The sequence below is a fragment of the Herpailurus yagouaroundi genome, unplaced genomic scaffold, assembly GCF_014898765.1.
Source record: "Herpailurus yagouaroundi ecotype Mexico unplaced genomic scaffold, PumYag 246, whole genome shotgun sequence".
In the NCBI taxonomy this organism is placed as follows: Eukaryota; Metazoa; Chordata; class Mammalia; order Carnivora; family Felidae; genus Herpailurus; species Herpailurus yagouaroundi.
Window position 1 is genome coordinate 4,012,930 of NW_024412463.1, and position 23,537 is coordinate 4,036,466.

Genomic DNA, 23,537 nt, shown 5'->3' on the forward strand with positions numbered 1-23,537 from the left:
AGCATTCAGGTGGACCACCAGGGAGATGGGTGGAGAGGAAGGAACATGTCAGTGTTTATTACTAACATTTTAGTAGACATCAGTGTTTTGCACACAAATTCTTGCTCAGAGGTCGACTAACAGAAGCCCTACGCCAAATTCAGCCCACTTCCTGTGTGTTTTAAATAAAGCTTTATTGGAGACCCCCATGGCCATTTGCTTACGTACTGTCTTTGGCTACTTTTATGATTCTGTGGCAGAACTAAGTAGTAAGAACAAAGACTATATGGCCTGCAAAGCCTAAAATACTAATTATTTATTATCTGGCCCTTTTCTACTTTGCCAACCCTTGATCTACACTTTTTGTCTCTACCCATCTATATTGGTAGATAGTCTCTAGTCTCATACACATTTTTGTTTTTTACTTTTTAGTTTGAGATTATAAACCCACAGGAAGTGACAAAGAAATATAAAGAGAAGTTCTGTGCGCTTTTCACCCAGCTTCCACCAGTGTTAACATCTTGGATGGCGATAGAACAATATCGGGACCGAAGTGGATTCAGATTTTACCAGTTTCCGTGCGATCCTTGGCGGTGATACGCACACTTTTTTAATATAAAAGTGACATGAAATATAATGCCTCTAAAGTTAAGAGTGACCCGATAGGATAGTAAAGAGAGAGAAATATGAATGGAGTTAGTGTATCCTGAGAAACCCCCAGGAATCCAACCTGATGCATGAAGCTGGAGAAAAATCCGGGCCAGTAGATACTCCCGCGTTGTGCTGACCAAGACGTCTGGCGGGGCTCACGTGTTTTATTTTCACCTAAACTTATCACCCTTTCTGCTTTCTCCCTCCTGCACCCCTATCATCTTGACACTTTAAAAAAAAAAAATGTGCCTGAAATACAACGGAGGAATCAAAGATGACAACACCTTGATAAGGTCCAGAAAGTCTCAGCTCCTCTGAAGCCAGCGATTAAAGAGAAAAGTGATATTTGGTTTATTCAAATATGTTTATCTGACATCTGTCTGGGATTCGTCTGAAGTACGTAGGGCTCCTTCCCACAAGGTGCCTGGCCTCAGTATAAAACACTTTGCCAGGCATGGAGTTCTCAGAGTTTCTGGCACATTGTGTGAGAAAGGGGGAAACAGCCTTGCCGGCACGTTATGAGTGGTTATTGCATTAGGAACACATTTCCCTTTGGGTAGGATTTACCAAGCGACCACGCAGATCCCGGATGCACTGATATTTGTGTTGAGTGAGGCTGGGTTCATGGGCACAGGCTACAGGTCTTTAGGAAATGCATGAATAGCATTGATAGGGAAGAGTAATAAAGTCATTTTTTTTTTAAATGATCGGAGAAGCTGGAATTATAAAGCAGTGTGGTTGAGAAAATTTAGTAGAGCAGCTTGAATGGAAGGTTAGCAACTGACCAGGGAGAAGCCATGGAAAGACGTGGATTGTCTCTTGGACGCCAGGGCGGACTGTGAGTCTGCCAGGGAAGCAGACAGGACTGAAGTACTTGGTTCCTTCTGGAACCCGATGGGAGCCAGGAGATGTGAGCGAGCACAGCTGTGCTGTGAACCGGGACCCCCGCGGCAAGACAAGCTCTAAGCGGGCAGGGTAGACCCCGGAGACCGGTTAGGAGGCTGTACGACAGCCCAGGCGACCAGGCTGGGGGCCGATAGTTCCCCAAGTGTGTCCCCCAAATAAGCAGCGTCAGCACCACCTGCAACCTGTGTGAAAGGAAACCCTTGGCCTCCCCAGAGACCGACTGGATCAGAACCCCCAAGGATGGGGCCCAGAGCCCTGCGCTCTAACTAAGCCCCTGATGTGGTTGTGATGCACGCTGGGGGCTGAGTCACTCCCACCTCCTTGGACGGACGTGTGTACTCTGTAGGCGAGGAGAGGTGCTCAGACCCTGTCCTAAACACAGAGCTTGTGCAACACGCAAAGACTCAGTTGACTCCGTCCCTTAACCCAGGACCAGGCTTCTGCAGTGTGCCACAGTCCCCACTCAGCCCTTCGTGCTCTCTGTGTGGATACTAGGTGTTTGTTTTTGCCCCCTGCTCTAGCCCCATGGATGAAGGAGGAAGGCATTTCAGGGATGGGGAGCCCAGAAACTTCTGTGACAAACAGTGCCTCCTGCTGCTTTTTGTTTGCTTGTTTGTTTGCATGCAAGAACCCTCTCAATCACCTTCTTTTGGGAAGGCAGGAGAGGGAAAGAGGAAAATCCGTACTGAGGTTGCCAGGAAGCGTGTTGAAAAAGAAAGAAATAACCGGGCCCCCTCGTTCCCTTTTTCCCATCTGGCTCCCCTTCCCCAAAGGCAGCGCTCAGTACCTGCTGTTACTTCTCGCAAGCGTGAGAAAGGAAAAAATCACTTCCCAGCTTCATCTGCCAGGTGGCAAAAGTTTTCGCTGCAAACTGCTGTTCCTTACGGGCAGCTCTTATGAAACACCGCGATCACATTCAGCCCAGACAGTGACCTGTTCTGTCGCCTGAAAGAATCTGCAATTAACATGGGGAGTCTAATCAGGATATTAATGGGTTTGGTTTTTAATTCCTATAATATTTTCATCAGTAAAAAAAAAGAAAAAACAGAAAACACCTCATTTCAACCTGCATTAAGCCAGAAAAGTGGATCTGGTGGGGTGAGAGAGGGGACAGGATTTGGGAAAGCTTTTATTTTCTTGTGACGTTAAAATGCAAGCAGACGGAGGACCCTGTTTGTTTTCAAAGAAACCTTCATTAAGGAATTAAAGGTTGAGCCTGTGCCCGCTTTGCTACATGGCAGGTGACCGCACGAGAAAAGACGAGGTGTCGGGGGCAGGGGGCGCTGCACGTGCAGCTGCTACGTGCGGGTTTTCCCTGTTCCCTTCCAGGACTCGCAGTTTCATAGCCTTAAGCCCAGGGAGATCAAGTGCGCGCACGCTGGCCTCTCCGAAATATACAATCGCTTAAACCAAATCAATACTTGGTTTGCAGTTACCACAGTTTACTAAATCAAGGACACCACTCATTGTAAGATGTGTCATTATTTAAGGACTTCCAAAGGGGGAAAAAGAAAGTATAGAAACAACCCCGCCGATTAGTTGTAAGATGTCATTTATCGGAAGGCGCATTCTGATTTCAGATATATTAAGATGCCCAGAGGGAGACCGTCCAAGCTGGTAGGCGAGCACAGTGAAGCAATCACAGACCCTTGTTCCCTGCAAAACTTCCTGCTCCGCCAGGCTTAACATCAATGTCCACAGGTTTGTCACTTACGTGGCAGCAAGGTGCAGAGGCATCTTCATAGCTCATGTCCCCTCTGCGAAAGGGTAGAAGAAGAGTGTATCAGTCAGGATTCTGCTAGAGAAACAAATCCAGTGAGAGAGAGAGAGAGAAAGAGAGAAAGCGCGAGCGCCGTGACTGTGGGATTATTTATTTACTCACTTACTCTAAGGAAGTGGCTTATGCAATTCTGAGTCTGGCTGGCCAAGTCCGAAATTTGTAGGGCAAGCCAGCAGTCTGGAAATGCTCAGGCCCGAGCTGAAGCTGCTCCCCTCGTGTGAAATTTCTTCTTCCTCAGGGAAACCTCAGTTTTGCTCTTAAGGTCTTCAACTGATTGCATGAGGCCCACCCGCATGATGGAGGATAATCTCCTTCACTAAAAATCAACTGATTATGGACTTCCATCATATCTCCAAAACACCTCCATGGCAACAATCACCTGGACAAATGTTTGAATAGCTAGGTACCCGAGCCTGGCCAAGCTGACCTATAACACCAATCGGCACAAAGAGAGAGGCGATGAAAGAAAATCCTCCAGCAAGGTTTTGCCTTTTTAATCAAGGAAGGACTCCACACCCCCCCCCCCCACTTCCCACTGGCGCAGGACCACCCCCAGCTACAAAGGACGCAGGAAGTGAAGTGTTTTGGTTTTCAGCCTCTAGCGGAGGGTATTTATAAGGAGATTGGGGGTGAGTGGGTGTGGAATGAGCCAACCCATAGGACGTGCTGCAACCTATTTATGGGGCATTTAATGAGTATGAGAGGCCAAAGAGCCACGTGCTGCCCAGAGTCGATTCTTGTTCCTCATTTACCAAAGATAGATAACACTGACTCCTAACATGAGAAACTCTCTTCCCTTCCACGCGTGGCCGCTGAAACGGCTTTTCAATTTAGAGGAGCAACATAAAATGCCTTTTAAAATATTTAAGCCGAAAAGTCAATCCACTTAAAGAAAAGTATTAAATAAGTAATAGGACGCGCGGTTTGCCAAAGCAAACTCCCCGAAGCACCAGTCCCTCCATTAGAGTGCGGCCCCTCCGTGCCCACTTTGGCTAAATCACAGGTTCACGACCACACCACTCGTGGAGCTTACGTTGTGGTCCCTGGGAATGCTGGTGAACCTCCTTCTCTGAGCCTCTGTGTCCTCACCTGGGAAGCAGGGCTACTATCCGTATTGACTTGATCCTGCAAAGCTTCCCACGGTGCCTGGCCTGCCCTCAGCCTCCCTCAACCAGTGAGATGCTGTCACTGTATCCATCACTCCCTCAGTGGGGGGAATGTTTTCATAACTACCCCCCCCCCCACCATCAAATTGAAGGATTTTGTTATAAAAAGAGCTATGAGGGGTGCTCAGTCGGTTGGGCGTCCGACTTCGGCTCAAGTCATGATCTCACGGCTCATGAGTTTGAGCCCCTCGTTGGCCTCTGTGCTGACGGCTCAGAGCCTGGAGCCTGCTTCGGATTCTGTGTCTCCCTCTCTCTCTCTCTGCTCCCTCCCCCACTCTCTCTGTCTCTCAAAAATAAAAACATTAAAAAAAAAAAAAAAAAAAGGAGCGATGAGTCTGGGTTGGAGGGAGTCTCTTAACCCCGCCAAGCCTTCATGTTCCCCTAGAACACGAGGCTGGGACCAGAGCAGAGAACCGCCTGTGAGGCCCCTTTGCCGTCACGGGGAGGTCCCCCTATGAGAACCTGTCGGCTTCACGCCACAATAATGAGCGGTCAATGCAATTACTCTCTCTCTTTTTCCAAAAGGAGTGATCCGGGCACTTCATGATTAAATAATTTACTCCGTAGTCACTCCGTAGTTATTGGCCATGAGGGATTTAAAACCATCAGGGGCGATTGTCCCGCCGAGGAAACAGCTGGTGGCGCCTGGGCTCATTTTTGGTGGTCGTGGTGGGGGAGGACGCTCCTGGCACCCGGCGGGCGGATAGAGGCCAGGGCTTCTGCCTAAGGTCCTGCAGTGCACAGAGCAGCCCCCCCAAAAGAGAACCACCCAGCTCTACATGCCAGTTTGCTGAGGGCGAGATTCTCCGCAGGCCTTGACCGGCAGGTTTTCACGAGGGTCGCGTGAGGTCAGGGCTCCGTCAGCGCCCTGCAACCCGCGGGCAGAGCCAGGCGAGCACTGCCAGAAATCAGAGGCACCGATGACGCTGTTGGAGCCAAGTGGGGACGAGTTGGCCAACGCACGCGCTGACGGGACTGGATTCCAGAGTCTTGCCCTCTGCATCACTGACAGTGAGAACAGAGGGCAGGAATCGGATCGAAGCCCAGCTTAGTCCCCCAAAAAGAAGCCAAGCTGTAGCTGTACCAGGGACAAAGCTCCCAAGCCCAGGTGGGGAAGAAATACAACCTCCGCCTACATTCTTCACCTGAACTAAATGTGGATTGCAAGTCCGTGTTCAGGTGGCTGAAACGTATTCCCAGCCGGTTCAGGTCTCCTCTCCTTTCCCAAGGGATACGACTAAAATGGGTGGTGGGGACGTGCAGGCTGGGGCAGGTGGGTCCCTCGCAGAGGGGGCATCTAGTAGCAGGTGGTGGCAAGGTCTCACGGATGTGAGAAGGATGTCCTCTCAGATGTCCTGGTCCTCTAAGCCCACGACCGCCACTGGGCAGTTCCTGAGCCACTTTGAGCTCTGTGAGGCTTCAGTACATTTACTCCCCCTCAGCCTCGTGAGGTGGCCGTGGCATTCTCCCTCTGAGGCACACGGGCACCCTGTCAGGCAGCCACAACCAGCTGTACACGTGCACGGCCAAGTGCAAAATGAAAATGGCGGGGGGGGGGGGTTCCTTTCCCCAAAATAATTTGGAATTTCCCGTAGGCACCAGCAGGGCGTTCAACCAAATGCCGAGTCCCAGGTGACTTCCTAATTTAGATGCCCATCAACCCCGCCCCTGAGGGCCCCCCCCCCCGCCCCAGCTGCCTGGACACCCACCTCTCTGAGCCATTCTGCTGCCTTTCCTCCCCAGTGCATGGGAGCCCAGGGCATCTGGGGGGACTTGTGGCTTTCGTAGGTGCAACTGGGGAAGGAGTCCAGATTGTCACTACTCCTGAGTCCCCTCAAATCTGTTAAGCTTCCTTTCAGGCACACCTGGCCTCATGGGACTCCCTAGTTCACCTCCAGCTGCCCTCTGTCCCCCGCCCACAAGTTTAGCTCGTCACGTCCAGCAGGGAGACTTGCTCTGTAACTGTGTCTGGTCCTGTCCCCGAGTTGCCTCAGGAATCATGGGTTGGCAAAGCCAACCTTTACTAAACTCAGATTCCTGTCCTGACATTTTTGGTGTGGTCACGAGGACCGATGCCTAGTGGAGGGAAGAACAGCCAACACAGGAATGCTAGCAAAACTCAAGGCAATTTTCCCCAAGTGTTATCCCACCATGTGCAAGGGACCACACATCATCATCGTCCCCAGATCCCCCGGTTCTTGAAGATGAAAGAACTCACGAGAAACGCACGAGAGAAATTAAGTTGGTGAGCTCCTGGGCAGGATCTCCCTGTAGCCTCCAAGCCCTCACTTAGAGCCCATCTCTTCCAGGAAGTCCTCTTTGATTTCTCCCAGCTTGAGGTCGCTAGTCCTTCTGAAGCCCGCGTGGTACAACAGCCGTGCCTCCTGCCCACCCCACCCCCACTGCCCAGATCTCTCTCCCCTGTCCTGCAGACCCCTGGGAGGCAGCTGTGGGGTAATGGCAAAAACACAGCACTTGGGACATGGACAGGTGTGGGGTAGGTCCTGACTCTGTATCAGCTTGGGCAAGCCGTCTGGCCTCTCGGAACCTTCATTTCCTGGTCGGAAGAAATTGAGGGTGATCATGCCTGCTCGGCAGCCTTGTTTGTTGCGATGCTTGTGTTGTTGTTGTGCAAGTCTTAGGTCTGCTGTGAGACTACAGGCCCTCCCGTCGGGGCCTTATGAACCTGTGTGTCTCCAGCCCCTCCGAACCCAGGGCAGGGCACAGTCTCTGACACATAGTGTCACTATCTGTCGGGTCAGCGAGTGAATTCCCCAGCCTGGTTTGCTCCCCTCTCAAGAGGGAGATAGGAAGTCAGAACTTCTCGGGTCGTCCTCTCTCACCGCCAGCTACCAGCCTTCCGGAGCACCGGCTGAGCTGACCGCCAGGCAACAAGTGTGTGAGGGGTAAGGATGACTGGGGTCCCGAGCTGTGCCAGGCTCTGCGCTCAGGGAACGGTGACCGGCTGTCCCGGTCTGCCCGCGACGGAGCAGCTTCCTGGGACTTCCAGCCCCAACGCTGGGATAGTCCTTGGTGAAGGGGGGCAAGTTGGTGACCTTGGCTAAGGCTTTTCACGTACTATCTCGTTCATTTCTAAATATACTTGACTTCTCAGGACAGTTTTAGAATTACAGAAAAAAACCCAGCGAAACTAATAGCGTGACTTCCCATGTGCCCTGAACTCAGCATCCCCTATTCCTAACATCTTACGTGAGTATGGTACATTTGTCACAACTAATGAGTCAATATTGGCACATTATTATTAACTAACATCCATACTTGATTCACATTTCCTTAGTTTTGCCTGCCCCAGGTTCCCATCCAGGATACCCCCTCACGTTTAGTTCATCACGTCTGCTTTGGTTCCTCTTGGCTCTGACAGCTTCTCAGACATTTTCTCTATTTGCTGACCTTGGCGGTTTCAAGGGGTACTGGTCAGGTATACTCTAATATCTCCATTTTTTAGGTTTATTTATTTATTTTCAGAGAGAGAGAGAGAGAGAGAGTAGCGAAGGGACAGAGAGGGAGGTAGAGAGAGAGAATCCCAAGTAGGTTCTGCACCATCAGCACGGAGCCAATGCAGGGCTCAAGCCCACGAACCGTGAGATCGTGACCTGAGCAGAAGCCAACGGTTGGAGGCTCGACCAACTGAGCCACCCAGGGGCCCCTCTGGTATCTCTTTTAACGCTCACACAAACCTTAAGCGATGGATACTGTTATTCCATTTTACAGATGTGATAGCCGGTAAAGGACCGAGTGAGAATTTGAGTTTTCCCTGGGGGCCAGCGATTCCTTCATAGCATCGACAACAATGACAAGGAATATCTTTAGTCCTTGCTGTGTCTCAACTACCCCACTACGAAGCCCATAAATATTCTAGCCTGTAATCCTCACGATCATTTATGCCATGGAGAATAAACTTATGCCCATTTTGCAGACAAGGAAACTGAGGTCCAAAGAGGTTAACTCCCCAGCAAATCATACAAGTGACAAATGGAAGAGCGGAGAAACCACCACCCCTCTGAACCAAGGCCTCTAGATGTCCTGTATGTTCGGTACTATTGGGGATGGCCCAGTTTCGCTGGGCCCTATTCTCCCCCCCAGGCGGAAGGTCTAGATTGGGGTTTCTCACGCTTGACTGTACGCGCCCATCACCTGGGGATCTTGTCAAAAGCGCAGATTCTGATTCCGTGAGTCTGCGGTGAGGTCTAAGGTCCCGTATTTATAACAGGATGGCAGGCGGGCCCCTCTCTGGAGTAGCCAGGCTGAGGACCACCTCTGACTTGACAGCTTACTTTTACGTTCGGGAACAAATAAGGTAACTGCCACGTGGCCCCACAAGGAAGTAGCCAGGGTCCCTCGGGTCACTTCCCGGCCCTCCGGAGCTCCAACTGCCGGCGGACAGGAAGAAATCTCAGAGCTGAGAAATCCCGGTTGCCATCTTTCCGGACGACCCACTGGCAACTCTCCCCTCTCCAGCGGCGGGGTTTGTACAAAATGTAATTAGCCCAGGTGAGGCTCATTAGAGCCAGGCTGGCATCCTGCCAGGACGCCACGAGCTCTGTGCCAACTCCTTGATTTCAATATCAATGGCAGCGCTGACAAGGAAGCTGGAAGGCTCGGCAGGCTGGGAGGGAGCTTTGTACCCGGGCGGGCGAGCCTCTCCCTCCTCCTCTCGCACTCCCGCTCTTGCCACGAGGTGAGGCAGTCGGAGTCATCCAATCACAGCCAGCTCTTGAGTAATTTCCACCGTCCTCCCCTTTCTAACAGGCTGGGCCCCAGGTGATCCTAAACATTAAATGAAACTCAGAAAACGGGGCCGCTCGGAGAGAGGGACGTTAGGAGCCGATCCTGGGCTTGAGCAAGACTCTCCACTTCCCTTGTCAGTTTCCTTGGCCTTCCCCGGGGCCTGGGCCACAGGGCAAAGTGTCGCTCCAGAACCTCGCAGCTCTGGAGGGTTTCTGCCAGAGGGTCCCAATCCCCTGCGTGTTTCCTTGTTCTCACGCAAAATGTACAAGGGTCACGGTAGCCGACGCTGTCTTTTCTTCCCCTAAACGGAGATATTTGTGCTGATGCAGTGGTTTCGGGACAGGACTCTAGGCTGGCTCCCAGCTCACGATTCTTATCGTCCTCGTCTTCCCCCTCATCATCACTGTCATTTATCAGGGACTTATCATGTGCTACGCACCAGCCTTTGCATTTTGCCTGTATTCTCCCAATTAATGCGTGCAAGGAGGAAGGTTGTTCTCCTGTTACCTAGAGGGAAAAAAATAGCCTCACCCAAAGCCATCCTATCACTTAGTGGGTCGTTCTGTGCATCTGGCTGTTGTGGTTGACACTGAGGTTATTTTCCACTGTGCAAATCCCCAAAAGACTTGGGATTTAAAAGCGATTGCCAGGGCGCCTGGGTGGCGCAGTCGGTTAAGCGTCCGACTTCAGCCAGGTCACGATCTCACGGTCCGTGAGTTCGAGCCCCGCGTCGGGCTCTGGGCTGATGGCTCAGAGCCTGGAGCCTGCTTCCGATTCTGTGTCTCCCTCTCTCTCTGCCCCTCCCCCGTCCATGCTCTGTCTCTCTCTGTCGCAAAAATAAATAAACGTTGAAAAAAAAAAAAATTAAAAGCGATTGCCTTACAAGTTTGCTCAGAAACCAGGAGTCGATCATTGGTTTTATTATAGAGAGTAAGAGAATGATAAAGACGGCAAAGAAAAGAAGTGGGGGGAGGGGAGAAAGAGGCGAAAAAAAGAAAATCAGGCAAATTCACAGAATGATGTCCTTGGGGTATGAGTGAGAAAGATGGCAGCCGTGATGTGCCAGGCACTGTATTTAACGCCAAGCGTTGGAGAAAATGGATTCCAACTGGCTATGTTAGAAATGGGTATATATTGATGTGTATGTATTAATTTACCATGACAATGTGCAACCCTATTGAGAAAGGGTAGAAATAAAGCCTGTAACCTTTGCTTTCTCTCCCACCCCCTAAAAAAAGAGTACTTAGGTCATGGTAAATTCCATAACCTGAACATTCATTTTTTAAAAAGATATATTTGATGAATACTTTGTATTTACCAAGAAAGAGAGATTTAAAACATAGAGAGAAAGGGGCGCCTGGGTGGCTCAGTCAGCTAAGGGTCCGACTTCGGCTCAGGTCATGATCTCCGGGTTCGTGGGTTCGAGCCCCGCGTCAGGCTCTGTGCTGACAGCTCAGAGTCTGGAGCCTCCTTTGGATTCTGTCTCCTTCTGTCTCTGTCCCACCCTCCACTCACACTCTGTCTCTCTCTCTCTCACAAAAATAATAATAAACATTAAAAAATAAAAATTAAAAAAAATTAAGATCTAGAGAGAAAGGGGCGCCTGGGTGGCTCAGTCAGTTAAGTGTCCAACTCAGGTCATGAACTCACAGTTCATGAGTCTGAGCCCCGCATCGGGTTCTCTGCTGTCAGGGCAGAGCCGGCTTCAAATCCTCTGTCTCCTTCTCTGCCTCTCTCTCTCTCTCTCTCTCTCTCTCAGAAATAAATAAGTATTCAAAAATAACAATAATAAATATATTTTAAAAATAAACATAAAATAGAGTGAGAGGGAGAGAGAGAACTTACCATCTAGCAGGTGAATGGATAGTTGCAGTAGTGAATGCCATGCCCCATAAGGAGGACAGTTTGAGTTTTCTCCTGCAAGCAACAGAAGATGATTCTGGTGAATTCAAGCAAGGGTCCCAGGAGAACAAACAGGGCCTCGAATGCAGATCCGAGGTGAATAGTCAGGGGCAACATCCTAGAAGAAGCCATGTTTCCCGTGAGACTCGAGGAAGAAGCAGACGGAGCCATGCAGATGAGTGTTTCTGTGCGTGTTAAGGAGGCGGGAGCAGGGGTGGGCAGGTGAAAGGCGAGGGACGGCATGGGTGAGGGGTTAGAGAACATTCCGCAAGGAGGTGACCGGAAACTCCCACGGATGCCCCATTGCCTCCGGACCCGTGGAAAAGGGGGCTGAGTGGACAAGCGTCAGGGAACCAATCCACACAGAGGACCGGTCCCTTCTCTCCCCCAGTGGAGGAAGCCTTAGGAAGGGTATGTGGTGAGAAATCACAGAAGGGGGCACCGCGAATTAAATCTCCTACCGCCATAAGCATCTAACAAGTATCTCATAAAGCTGCCTGGCAAGGAACTGCTTCACTCCAGGAAAGTGCCTCCTGGTTACCATGAGTCAGAGAGTGATCTACAAAATAATTCCCCAAATTAGAGTTTGCCGGGTGTAAGTTTGTAAAGCTGATCCCCCCTGCCCGCCCCCCATTACGCTGATTATATCTTTCATGCCCAAGAATGAAGCCGAGAGCCTCCCCCCCGCCCCTCCTCCCCTCCCCCTGTAACCCTCACCCTTCATTTCTCAGCTCGTGCCACCCCTAAGGCAGTGGAGTGATCCCCGCGAAGCTTCCAGGCAGTTCATTAAAAACCGCCACCCTCTCCATTGCCCACCGGGCACTCCCAGCAGCCCCTGGGGCCATGGCGGTGGCAGAGGAAGCCAGTCACTCAGGAGGGCCCGGCCCCCTCCGAGGACGGGACCCCCGCACCGATGAGAGGGGCCAGCAAACAGTTAATGGTTTAATCCCTTACAGAAAAAGTCAAGGCAGACTTGTGATTCTTGATGTTAATGAAGGTGTCACACATTGTCTAGAGAAAGTTGTGCCTGGCAATCTTCCCTTTTTCGGATGCCTACCCCAGTGACATTTCATCTCACATCCACCTTAATGAAATGCATAATTAACATATTCTAATTGTGCTGAGCGCTGCGATGATTTTGACAGAACTCACTTTCCATGTCTAATTTGATGCTAATTTAATCTGTTCCTCTCCCGCTGACATGACCTTTCTTGATTGAGTTTCACTGAGGAAATTTTTTGATGGATTGATTTATCAGCATTGCAGAGACAACAAAGGCTCAGGGTGCACGACAGAAAATAGGAAGGGATCGGCCCTCGGAGCCGGCGCGCTCTGAACTTGCCGGCTGGAATGTCCTCTTTCCAGAGACGGCTTGTCTGATCTACTGATGGAATTTGAGAAATGTGACATCTGTGTGTGGGTTTGATCTCTCCGATAAAGACAGTAAATATCTCATTGTGGTCGTGAAGCTTTGCGTGGAAAACTCCTCCAGGGCTGGTGGAAGGAAGCTTAGAATCCTCCTAATCCTTGACCAAGAGCCCAGCCGGCCAGGCTGGTTCCCCACCTCGCCGATGGCCACTTCCTGGCTGGGTTCTTGAGTAGAATTTGGTCCCTTGGCTTCTTCCACCAGAAGGCAGGGGGAGGCAGGGAAGCGTCCCTCTTTGGTTAAAATGGAACAACCTTGCAACCAAGTAGGTCACTCATTAGCCAGCCTCCCACAGTCGGTTTCATTTTGGGCAGGAAGTGGTTCTCAGTCGAGGACATCAACGCCCTCCCTCCCCTCAGCACAACTCCCCTGTACCATTTTGAGGGAAGAAAACCAATGTGGAGGAAGCAGCTGAAATCTGAGACGGGGTGGGATCTCCGGGTGTATTTCAGACTCTCCAGGGACGTGTAAACCTTGATCTTGTGGGAGTGTTTGTGGACTTTTCCCCCAGCGCACCTCCCCTTCCCTACACGGTGTCCAAAGACCATACTGTGACTACCTTTTTCCAGTTCCAGACCTTTGGGGAAGCATGTGCTTAGGACCCACGCAGACAGCAGAAAGCAGGTGAATCACAGAGGGGAGCCTGCCAGGAAATTGCCAAGATAGAATCCTAAAAACTGTAAAACAAAAAAACAAAAAACAAAGACCTCCTCGGTATTTGGTTTTTGTTTCATGTAAAGACTGCCTCATTTTCCCAAATGTTTCTCTTAGAAAAGGATGTGCTTAAGGTGTCCGTCGTAAATAGACGTTTTTCCTTCAGAGCGGTCCTCGAGGAGGATGAAACATTTATTCCAACATGGTTGCCGTGACTGCAAAGATTTTTGCAAAATTTCTTTGGGAGCTGCCTGATGAGCCCCACAAGGATAGCGAGATAACGAGATTATAATCATTATAATTACACTTCATCATAGATCAAAAGCAGTTTAACTCAGCAAATGACCTGGTCTGCCTCACTATCCTTTATTCTAAGTGACTTCTGGCTTTGCTCAAAGATGCAATCCCTCTGCAAAGCCCGACTGGACAGCGTGTCTCAGTGTGATCCCAAGGCAGCAGGCACAGAGGAAGATGGGCTCAGAGGCCACGCTCCTTCGGTTCGAATACCCCCTCTGCCGCGGACTGGGAAACTGTGCCTAGCTTTCCTCGTTGGTCACATTGCATAATAATAGTCCTACCTTAAAAGAGTTCTTTTGAGGATGAAATTAGTTAATAATGTATCTGCCAAGCATTAAGAACAGTGCCTGAGAATAGCTTGGCTCATCTTTGAGGTCTGAGCAAGTCTTCTTCTTCTTCTTTTTTTTTTTTTTTTTTAACATTTATTCATTTTTGAGAGACAGAGTGTGAGCGAGGGAGGGGCAGAGAGAGAGGGAGACACAGAATCCAGAGCAGCTCCGGGCTCTGAGCCGTCAGCACAGAGCCTGACGCGGGGCCCGAACGCAGGAACCGAGAGATCACGACCCGAGCCAAAGTTGGACGCTTAACCAACAGAGCCATCCAGGTACCCCTGAGCAACTCTTCTTATAAGAAACGTGCCTACGCCTCCCCAATACTAGTGTGGCTTTCCCAGCTGAAGTCTGAACCGGGCTATATTTAACTATTCTCCAAACTTATTATTAAGTAACCAGACACACAGTTTTAAGGCATCTTCAATGAGGTGTCCATTTCTAATGCTGTTGTACCAAATTACCACAAACTTCCCTGGCTTCAAACGACACAGATGCATCGTCTTATAGTTCTGGAGGTCTGAGGTCCCAATCAGTCTCGCTGGGATAAAATCAAGGTGTCTCCGAGGCTGCTTCCTTCTGGAGGCGCGGGGGGAGAATCTGTTTCCTTGCCTTTTCAGCTTCCGGAGGCCGCCTGCATTGCCTGGCTCACAGACAGTGCCTCAGATCACTCCAATGTCATCAGTCCTCAGCTCTCCTCTTAATGGTTCTACCCTTCCTGTTCCCCTCTTACAAGAACCCTTGTGACTTCACTGGACCCACCTGGATCATCCAAATTAAATCTCCCCCATCTCAGGATCCTTCATTTGCTCCCAAAGTGTCTCCTACCATGTACAGGAAGGTATTCACAGGCTCCGGGGATTAGGAGGTGGACATTTTAGGGGTCATTATCCAGCCTCCCACAATCGGTTTCATTTTAGGCAGGAAGTGGTTCTCAGTCGAGGACATCAACGCCCTCCCTCCCCTCAGCACAACTCCCCTGTACCATTTTGAGGGAAGAAAACCAATGTGGAGGAAGCAGCTGAAATCTGACATGGGATGGGATCTCCAAGGTGGTGAAGTCTCTTAAAATGCTCTGCCTCCGTGGCCTCGTGGGGTTTTTGTTATGTTTGGCCGTCAACGTCAGGCTTGAGATGCTTCAAGGATTCGAACTCCAAATACATGTCCCCCTGGAGCCTATCAACCTGCCTACAAATTTGATAGTGACAATGCATCCTACCTGATACGTTTAAGACAGCACATTCCCCTAGGGCACGTGGCCAAAGCCTTTCTTACATGGCTTCCATCAAGTCAGGAATTTGTATTTTGTTTCATTCTCTACTGCTTCTGCTGGGCCTAGGACAGTGGTACCTTACAGGCAATAAGTAAATATACTTGTCATATAAATGAATGAGTGATCGATACCGAGGGCTTTTATAGTGCATGGAAGCTATAAACTGCTCTGCACAAAAATGAAACACATTTTTGTCTACTCTGCCAATATTTCACCTGGGAAACCCTGGATTTCTCTGAACAGTATCATCTACTGTGGTCACCTTGAAGCTTCAGGTTTTTTCCCACATGAAACCAGAGGAGAGACTGGGAAACCATCGTTGCTTAGAGCAATGTCTACTCATCAAATCTTTTTCATTAGAATAGTTCATTCCAATAAGATCTTGGGCATATTTGATAAGCCAGCATCCAGGGAACAAAGCTGTTATAAAATGACTTACTTAGAGGTTCCAGTCATAATTTTTGGCCTCAGAATATTGCTGGGTGTTTTATTTTTTTTTTGTCAGTCTAAAATGAAAATGTAACATTTCAACTGCAATCCATTAGAAAGAAGCAAAGAAGAGGCTATTTGCATTTGATCCACAAATTGGACCAGAATAATTTTTGTCGACTTCTGATCTGCCAATACTCGGTTTTTTAAAAAAATTAAACTAAATGCTCATTAATTCACTGTTTTCCCTTATTGAGTGAAAAGATTTTTTTTTCTGTCAACTGTGTTTTTATCCAGAATCAGTTAGAGAATATTTTGCATTATTAAAAATTGGGCAGGTGGGAAGTGACATTTCCTTTGAACTCCAAACAAATTGCAAACTTCAAAAAAAAGTGTGCGACGAAACAACGTAGTATCTATAACCCAAAGGGTCCACAATGGAAAATAACATGAGGGAAGCGAAGAGATTTTTTTTGGCAAATAGGATCTAATGATACTTAATTCCAGTATGTTAGTCTTAGTGTTTACAAGTATTAATTGATTCTCTGTCAAAAGAAGTATCATTTTAGGTCACATAAAAATTAATTCAATTATTGGGTTGCCTGGGTGGCTCAGTCAGTTAGGCATCGGCTCTTGATTTCAGCTGAGGTCGTGATCTCACAGTATGAGTTCGAGCCCAGCATCAGCCTCCATGTTGGAAGCATGGAGCCTGCTTGGGATTCTCTCTCTCTCTCTCTCTCTCTCTCACTCTCTCTCAATCCCTTTCTCTCTGCCCCTCCCCCTGGCCCCCCCCTCTCTTTCTCAAAATAAGTAAATTTTAAAAAAATAATTCAATTATCATCCATCCAAAAATTTGAAAGGCTGTATGTGGTAGGCAAAATTCTAAAGACGGCCTCCTAAGAGCCCCATTTTACATTTGTTCGGGTCCTGCAGCAAAGGGATTTTGCAGATGTAATGCCTACCTCGACTTAGTTGACCTTACACCACAGAGACTACGTGTCTCAGGTGGCCTGATCCAATCAGGTGGTCCCTTTAAAAGCAAAGCATTTTCTGGAACTTGAACCAAAAGGAGACCTCAGAGAGAGGCATCCCTACTGGCCTCACGGAAGAAAATGAAAGTTGGGGTCCAACAGATTTGAGTTCAAATTCTTCCCTATTGGTCTTGGGACTTTTGCAGACTTTCCTAATCACCCTATGCCTTCATCTCCTAGTCTGTACTACGAGCAACCTCATAAATGTATCATGAGGCATTAAGACGGTTAATACGTACAAAATATTATCCGTGCCTGACACATACGAGGTGCACGACAAAAGGTAATGATTATTATTTTCTTTAAATGTTCTCTTCTAAGGTTACCATTCCCTGACTCCTTTGCAATCTGGGCTCTGAATCTAAAACGATAGTTCACCCACATGAAACAACACAGACAAACGTAATCCAAGTACGAGGCTTTATATTTTGTCGGGAGTGTGGTTGGGGCTGCTTGTCGATCCCTAGAGGGATGTGTTTCTGAAGTCCAAACTTCCAACACCATGCCTTTTTCAATACAAACTAGCCAGCCTGGGTCCTGTGCTTACAAGTTCCCACAAAGTGGAAATGGTCTTACAAATTAATTTATACCAAGTTGATAAAGACCAACGATCACTCAGCTTCCCATATGCATTGCATCAGAGATTTTTGATGCGTTCATTCTAAGAAATAAGGTGGAGATTTCAGACATCAGTGTCAAAGCTGATGGGATAATTGGTGGCCACACAAATCCCTTGGCTACTACCGGGTGGACAGCAGTCTATACCACATCCAGGAAATGACCCCCCCCCCCCCGTGTTGTACGTTTGCCTGATTTCTCTACTTACCACCATGAAAAGATTTCCACAAGTTCCTTCTTCTCAATAAAGCGTTTGTATCACTTAGAAAAATTAAAGGAATAGGCGGTTTTTTATGAAGAAATAGAAAACAAAGAAAATCAAAATAGACAAAAAAAAATAGAAATAAACTACCATCTTGCCATCCCTGGAAAATGATGATCTGGATAAGGGCGCCCGGGTGGCTCAGTCAGTTGAGTGGCTGACTCCTGATTTCAGTTCAGGTTATGATCCCAGGGTCATGAGATCAAGCCCCACATCTGGCTCTTCGCTGGATGTGGAACCTACGTAAGAGTCTCTCTCTCCCACTGCCCCTCCCCTGCCTGCTCCCTCCCTCTTTCTCTCTCTCTCTCTCTCTCTCTCTCTCTCTCTCTCTCAATGATGCTCTGTGAATGTCAGTAACAGAGGGGCTTATGGTCAGTGAATCAGGTCGGAAAGAGCCTTGAAGATCTGCCCCGAAGCTGTGTTGCTCTGCAAGTACTTTGTGGTACCTGGGGGTGTAATTAAGTTCCTGATGGAGATTAATACAGGGGTGAAGGCCTGTCTCCCAACTGTACATGAATTTCACGCTATGAAACTTCATGGCATGTAAATCATATCTCAACAAAGCTGTTGAGGAAACAAAAAGAAGAAAGGGTGAACACAGAGAAGAGAAGCCTTTCTGAGGAGGTGACATTGAACTGACATGGGGGTGTAGGCAAAGACAGAGATCGGCTGGGGGTGGGGAGAACATCACGGGCAGGGAGTCTGTGCAAAGACCCTGAGATGACAAAGGACTTGGCATGTGGAATGAACTAGTGGAAGCCAAGGATGGCTTGAGTATGTTGAGCAAAGGCAGAAGTTTTGAGAGAAGAAATTGGGGAGGCAGGGAGCAGTAAGTCTCGCGGGATGCTTCACGTGCTATGCGCCTTTCATCGAGAGATCCGAACCCAGGAAGTGACATGCTGTAAGTTACAGTTGGCAACATTTTTTTGAAAAGAGTAACAACAGGGGCACCTGGGTGGCTCAGTTGGTTCAGCGTCTGACTTCGGCTCGGGTCACCATCTCGCCATTGCCGGGTTCAAGCCCCACCTTGGGCTCTGTGCTGACAGCTCAGAGCCTGCAGCCTGCTTTGGATTCTGTGCCTCCCTCTCTCTCTCTCTGCCCCTCCCCTGCTCGTGCTCTATTCTCTCTCTTTCTCAAAAATAAATAAACATTAAAAAAAATTAAAGAAAGGAGTAACAACAACTAATCCTATGTCCTTACTATTCTAGGGATTTTACACTAATTTATTTATCCTTCCCAATAATCCTGAGGTAGGCATCAACTGGAACTTCTTCAAGAAACCTCAAGGGGAGCCATAATTTGCACTCAGTCTGTCCCACAACAGAGCCTGAAATCATAGCCAGTACCCTACACTTGAAAGTCTGGATGGACACACCAATCTGTGCGGTTACACACAGCCCCGTGCTCGGAAGGATCCCACACATGGTTTTGTGCTCTGCCATCACCATCTTGAAATGCTCAGTGACATTTGAACAAGAGGCCTCTGATGTTCAGTTTGCACAGGACCCCACAGCACCTTCTAGGACTTTTACTACAGAGGGAATCGTTAACCCACTGAAGGTCCTGGATAGGCTGGCCAGGGAGAAGGTCAACCCCTTGAAGTTAAACTTGAAATTTCTCACGCATGTCCGTTTGGGGAGACAGAACGCCCAGTTTCCTTCATATACTCAGCCGGACCCATGAATTCAAAAGGGACACAACTCGTTGATCTACCCCATTCTGACATTTGGGAATAGTTAGGTGATGGAGTGAACTTTTTCTTATTCAGCTTCTTGTTATCCTGCATGCATCAATAGTCTTAGCATTAGCAACATTCTTTCCAGAAAACAGAAATAATAATAATTATTATTACTGTTTAAGTACTGTCATTATAATTAATGAATATAAATTAGTGGAAAAGAAGAAACTATAAGCCAAAGATTTTCTTTGGTGTGTTTTTCTTCCTGAAGGGCACCTAAAAGTGTGCCTTTACCTCTATTGACCTAGTTATTTTAATCCCCCGAAAAACAAAAGCCGTTCTTCTGAATTTATACTAATGAATTCAGTTTCACACTTTTCACCTGTTTGCATGAATTTAATTTTTCTTTGTTTCGGAGACCAGCTTGGATTATACGGGTACTTTTCAATAATCATTATTCCATAGGATAACGTTCGGTACCCAGAACATGTTCCTAATAATAAATGTGAATATGTGTATCCCATAATAAATAATGTTCATTTCTAGTTTTAACATTCTAATTAATGTATTCAATGATTAGTTATTGCTATCATCTTAAAGCCAGGGTTTATTTATAACTAGAAGAAAACTAGATTTCAAAGGTAGTTCCTCAGTTCCATTTAAAATAACCCCCAATTAATTTCTAAGCTGCTGAAGGCAAATGATAAAATTTTTATCTCCTGGTGCAAAATTTTCGGGTAGTTGTTTGTGTTTGGAAAACAATTACATACCCATGAAAAGAGAATGATCCACTTTAAGAGTAAGAGGAGTGAAAATAGACCTCTGGATTTATGGCGAAATGGTTTCTTCTGCTTCCCCCCTGTTGAGGCGCTGATGTCTCCGAACGCCTCGCCGTGCAAACCATGAGGTCCCCAGCTCTCCGAGCTATCAGACAAGTGCTCTCCGCGTCTCCCGGGGCTCTTCCAGGGCGACCCCACATGGGGACCTCCCGACTCTGTTTATTCTTAGAGTGAGCAATTGCATACAAATGGAAGCTCTCAGGACATAGGCCACCAGCGCAGAATACAGAGACGAGAAGAAGATCCTTCTGTGAAAACAAAATATTCATTCTCCTCTACACCCAGGGTGGATTTTCCAAAGTGGAAAACCATTCCCGGAGAGAATCAGAGGTAGGCGGGTTTGTTTCATTTTCACGTTTACCAGCCACAAACTCGCATCTCTCTCCAGGGTGAGAATGCACCCGGGGCACACCGACTATTTATTGGTAGCAGACAAAAGGCAAGGGTGTCTCATTTGCCACTTAACATTCTTTTAACTTGCCAGACAGTTTTCTTCTTTTTGTGCAAAAGGAAAGAAAGAATGAGAGAAAAGAAAAGAAAAGAAAAGAAAAGAAAAGAAAAGAAAAGAGGAGAGGAAGGAAGGGAAGGGAAGGGGAAGGGAGAGGAGGGGAGAAAAGGCAAAATGAACTGAGGATTGTTTCCATGCAGCCACTGAACCTGAGGGAACTGGAACAAAACCATAGCAACTGAAACCCAGTAGGAAAAGCTTCTCTTCTTCGTCGTCGTCTTCTTTTTTTCATTCCCAACTCTTTCGAGGGAAAATCCACCAATCTGTGCACAAAATAAAATGGTAGCCGAGACTTACTTGGAGAAATAAACTGTAGAAACCGTTCCTCCATTTTTTAAATGGTCCTTTGCCACCTGATGAAGCAGAAATAAAATGTCACTCAGCAGGCAGATCATCCAGGCAACAAAATCCTCCTTCCTTTCCTTGTGAGATCCCTACTTTGAGTGTTATTTTCTTATTTTAAAACCAAAAACCAAATATCTGTTGTGAACGTGCGTCTAACTAAGAGCTACGCTAACTGATCTTTCCACTGCGCATGCTCGTGTCTGGCTAAGAATATTCCCTCTCTAAGGTTTTCCGGCCGGATGCTCTTGTAGCCAATGTCCAGAAGCACCATTTACTGAAGGCCCATTGTACCAGGTGTTTCGTATGTGTTATTTCATTTGATCTCCCCAAGTCTTTCAGGAAGCGGGAGTTACAATCCCGCTCTGTAAATAAAGAAACTCGGCATCAGGGACCTTCATTCATAAGGAGGCGCCCGCAGTGGCTGGAGTCCCACGAATGGGGGTCCCTACTTGGCTCTCTCTCACTGTGTGACTGGCCAGCTACTTAACCTCTCTGTGCCTCAGTTTCTTATCCACAAAGTAGGGGAAATAATACAGGGCCACAATCCCTTGGCAATAATTCTGAAGTCCGAAACCTCTGAAAATTAAAGTGCTTTCATAAAGCACACTGTCCAGCAACGGTGGCTTCACATCAAGGCTAATTTGGCAAAAAAGGACAGAGCCGTGTGGGCATGAGATTATTATAGTCTTTCTTTGCCCTACGTGGTAAAGGTCTGAGCCGGGGAGCCAACAAGCACAATGGCTCCGAGCCATGTGCCTGATAGACTTGAGAGACAGAAAGAAAGCCCCCGGGAATGGGACTGAAAGCCCCCGGCGGGGGGAGGCACTGGGGGTAGCACCTGATAGTGGTGCCATGCTAATAATGGTAAGTGGTAAGTCCATGGTCACACTTCCGGTCGATGGCAAAGCCAGGATTCAGGCCTGGGTCAGCTCTGTCACACTTATTGGAAGTCTCTCGACAAACATCACGGGGGAAAACTTATCCTTAAGACTTTGTTATAAAGGGTCGCAGGTTCTGGGACTAAGGAAAAGATTCATAAATATGGTGGCCACTCAACTCCTCCATTGACTTTGATACCAGAAAGGGGTGCAAATTCAGTAGACTTTTAAGTTCAGGGGGATAGCGATGCTCCTGTCAGAGCCCTTATTGAGTTTCTCTCTAACATGGAAGCATCTCAGTGAAAAACCAAGATTTCAAAGTGAGGGGAGAATGATATATTTTGTAAATAGATGTTTGTGTGTATACACACACACACACACACACACACACACATATATATACACAGTATATATATATGTATGTGTATATATATATGTATGTGTTTGTGTATATATATATATATATATATATATATACTGTAAACACAATACAATAATAACGAAATTATTTACTCTGATGATACCTCATTTTATCCCTAATCTGCCTAATCCCTAATGATCCCTAATATCATCTCCTATTATGTCCTGATTTACATAGGCTAGAATTGATGGAGTGTGGTTATCTGGTCAGCGTCCTGTGTGCTTTCTGCCCTGAATTTTCTATCTTTGCCAACTGAAGTCCATGAACATTTCTTGAGATTTTACTCTGCATCAAGCACAGTGCTGGCCCCTAGAGTCCTAGAAGTAGAAAAGATAGTGTCCCCGAATTCACCAAGCTTGTAGTAAGTATAATTTGTTTTCTCCTTAGCATACCCAACAAGTGACATTTCATGGTCTCCAAAAGTTGAGATTTCTGTCCTGATTTTAATAAGAATACCAACATTTTACCTATTCTTACAGTATGCTAAGCACTGTGCTAAGCTTTGATGTAGATGACCTTATCTAATGCCTACAAAGTCCAAAATTTAACATTATCTGCATTTTTGAGCTGGGGAAACTGAGGTGTAGAGATGAAGTATACAAGACCCAGAGCTTGTAGACAATGGACCTTGGGTGTCAAACCTCAGCAAGTCTGACTCCATAGCCAGCCCTCCTAACTGTTGTACCATGATAAAATTTAAATTAGATACGTGTGTGTCCAGACCAATGCCAATAGCCAATCTCCCTTCTGCCTTAGCTAATACGGTCTTTCGTGCAAAGCTGCCTCAAGCCTCTTCTTTGTCTTACCCTAGAGGACTAGGTTCATTGAACCAATGAAGCATAGCGAATCCACACTGCACTGGATTCTCCATTTTGGCTCCGCACCTCCTGCCCACCCAACCCCCAGGATTTGCCCGGCATGGCTGTGCTCACTGGCCCTTCCCACACTGTCACTGCTGAAGGATTAGTAAATACAGAACACACCCAAAAGCCTGTCAGATTCTTCTGCACTGATGCACACACCCCAATGATGAGCAAACTCCTCTATCATTTGCCCAGGATCTTTGAATTTAGATGCTGGGTCAAGAAAGAATGACACTTTCACAAGACACTGTTCTTCGAGAGAAATGACCTGCAACAAATAAGCAGGTATTGTCCTGGTGATAAATGATAGTTCCTTCCTCAAAAAAAGAAAAAAGTACAACACTCTGGGTCATAAGCTGATGCTTCTTCAAGCATTCGTCTCTGCTTTCATAGTGAGTGTGAATCTGGCCACAAAAGTCAGAGGTACCCGCAAAACCAACTCTCCTTCCTTTAACTCTGTTCAGTTTTTATTTCAAATTCCCATTCATCTCAGTTAACAGGAAATTATATCTCAGTCACTCTGGGAGGTTCCCACCCATGCTTTCTTTAAATC

At 47.5% G+C, this 23,537-nt stretch overlaps 1 protein-coding gene and 1 long non-coding RNA gene across 3 annotated transcripts in view; one reads left to right on the plus strand and one right to left on the minus strand.

Moving 5' to 3' along the window:
* The window catches only part of TSHZ2 (teashirt zinc finger homeobox 2), a 456,301-nt gene that overhangs the window by 333,545 nt on the left and 99,219 nt on the right, over nt 1-23,537 (plus strand). The gene's annotated exons all lie outside the window — the stretch shown is intronic.
* Nucleotides 3,000-4,594, minus strand: LOC121020120 (uncharacterized). Its single transcript, XR_005785952.1, has 2 exons — nt 3,423-4,594; nt 3,000-3,293 (listed from the first exon to the last, which is right to left on the minus strand). It is a non-coding gene; the product is annotated as an uncharacterized LOC121020120 (long non-coding RNA).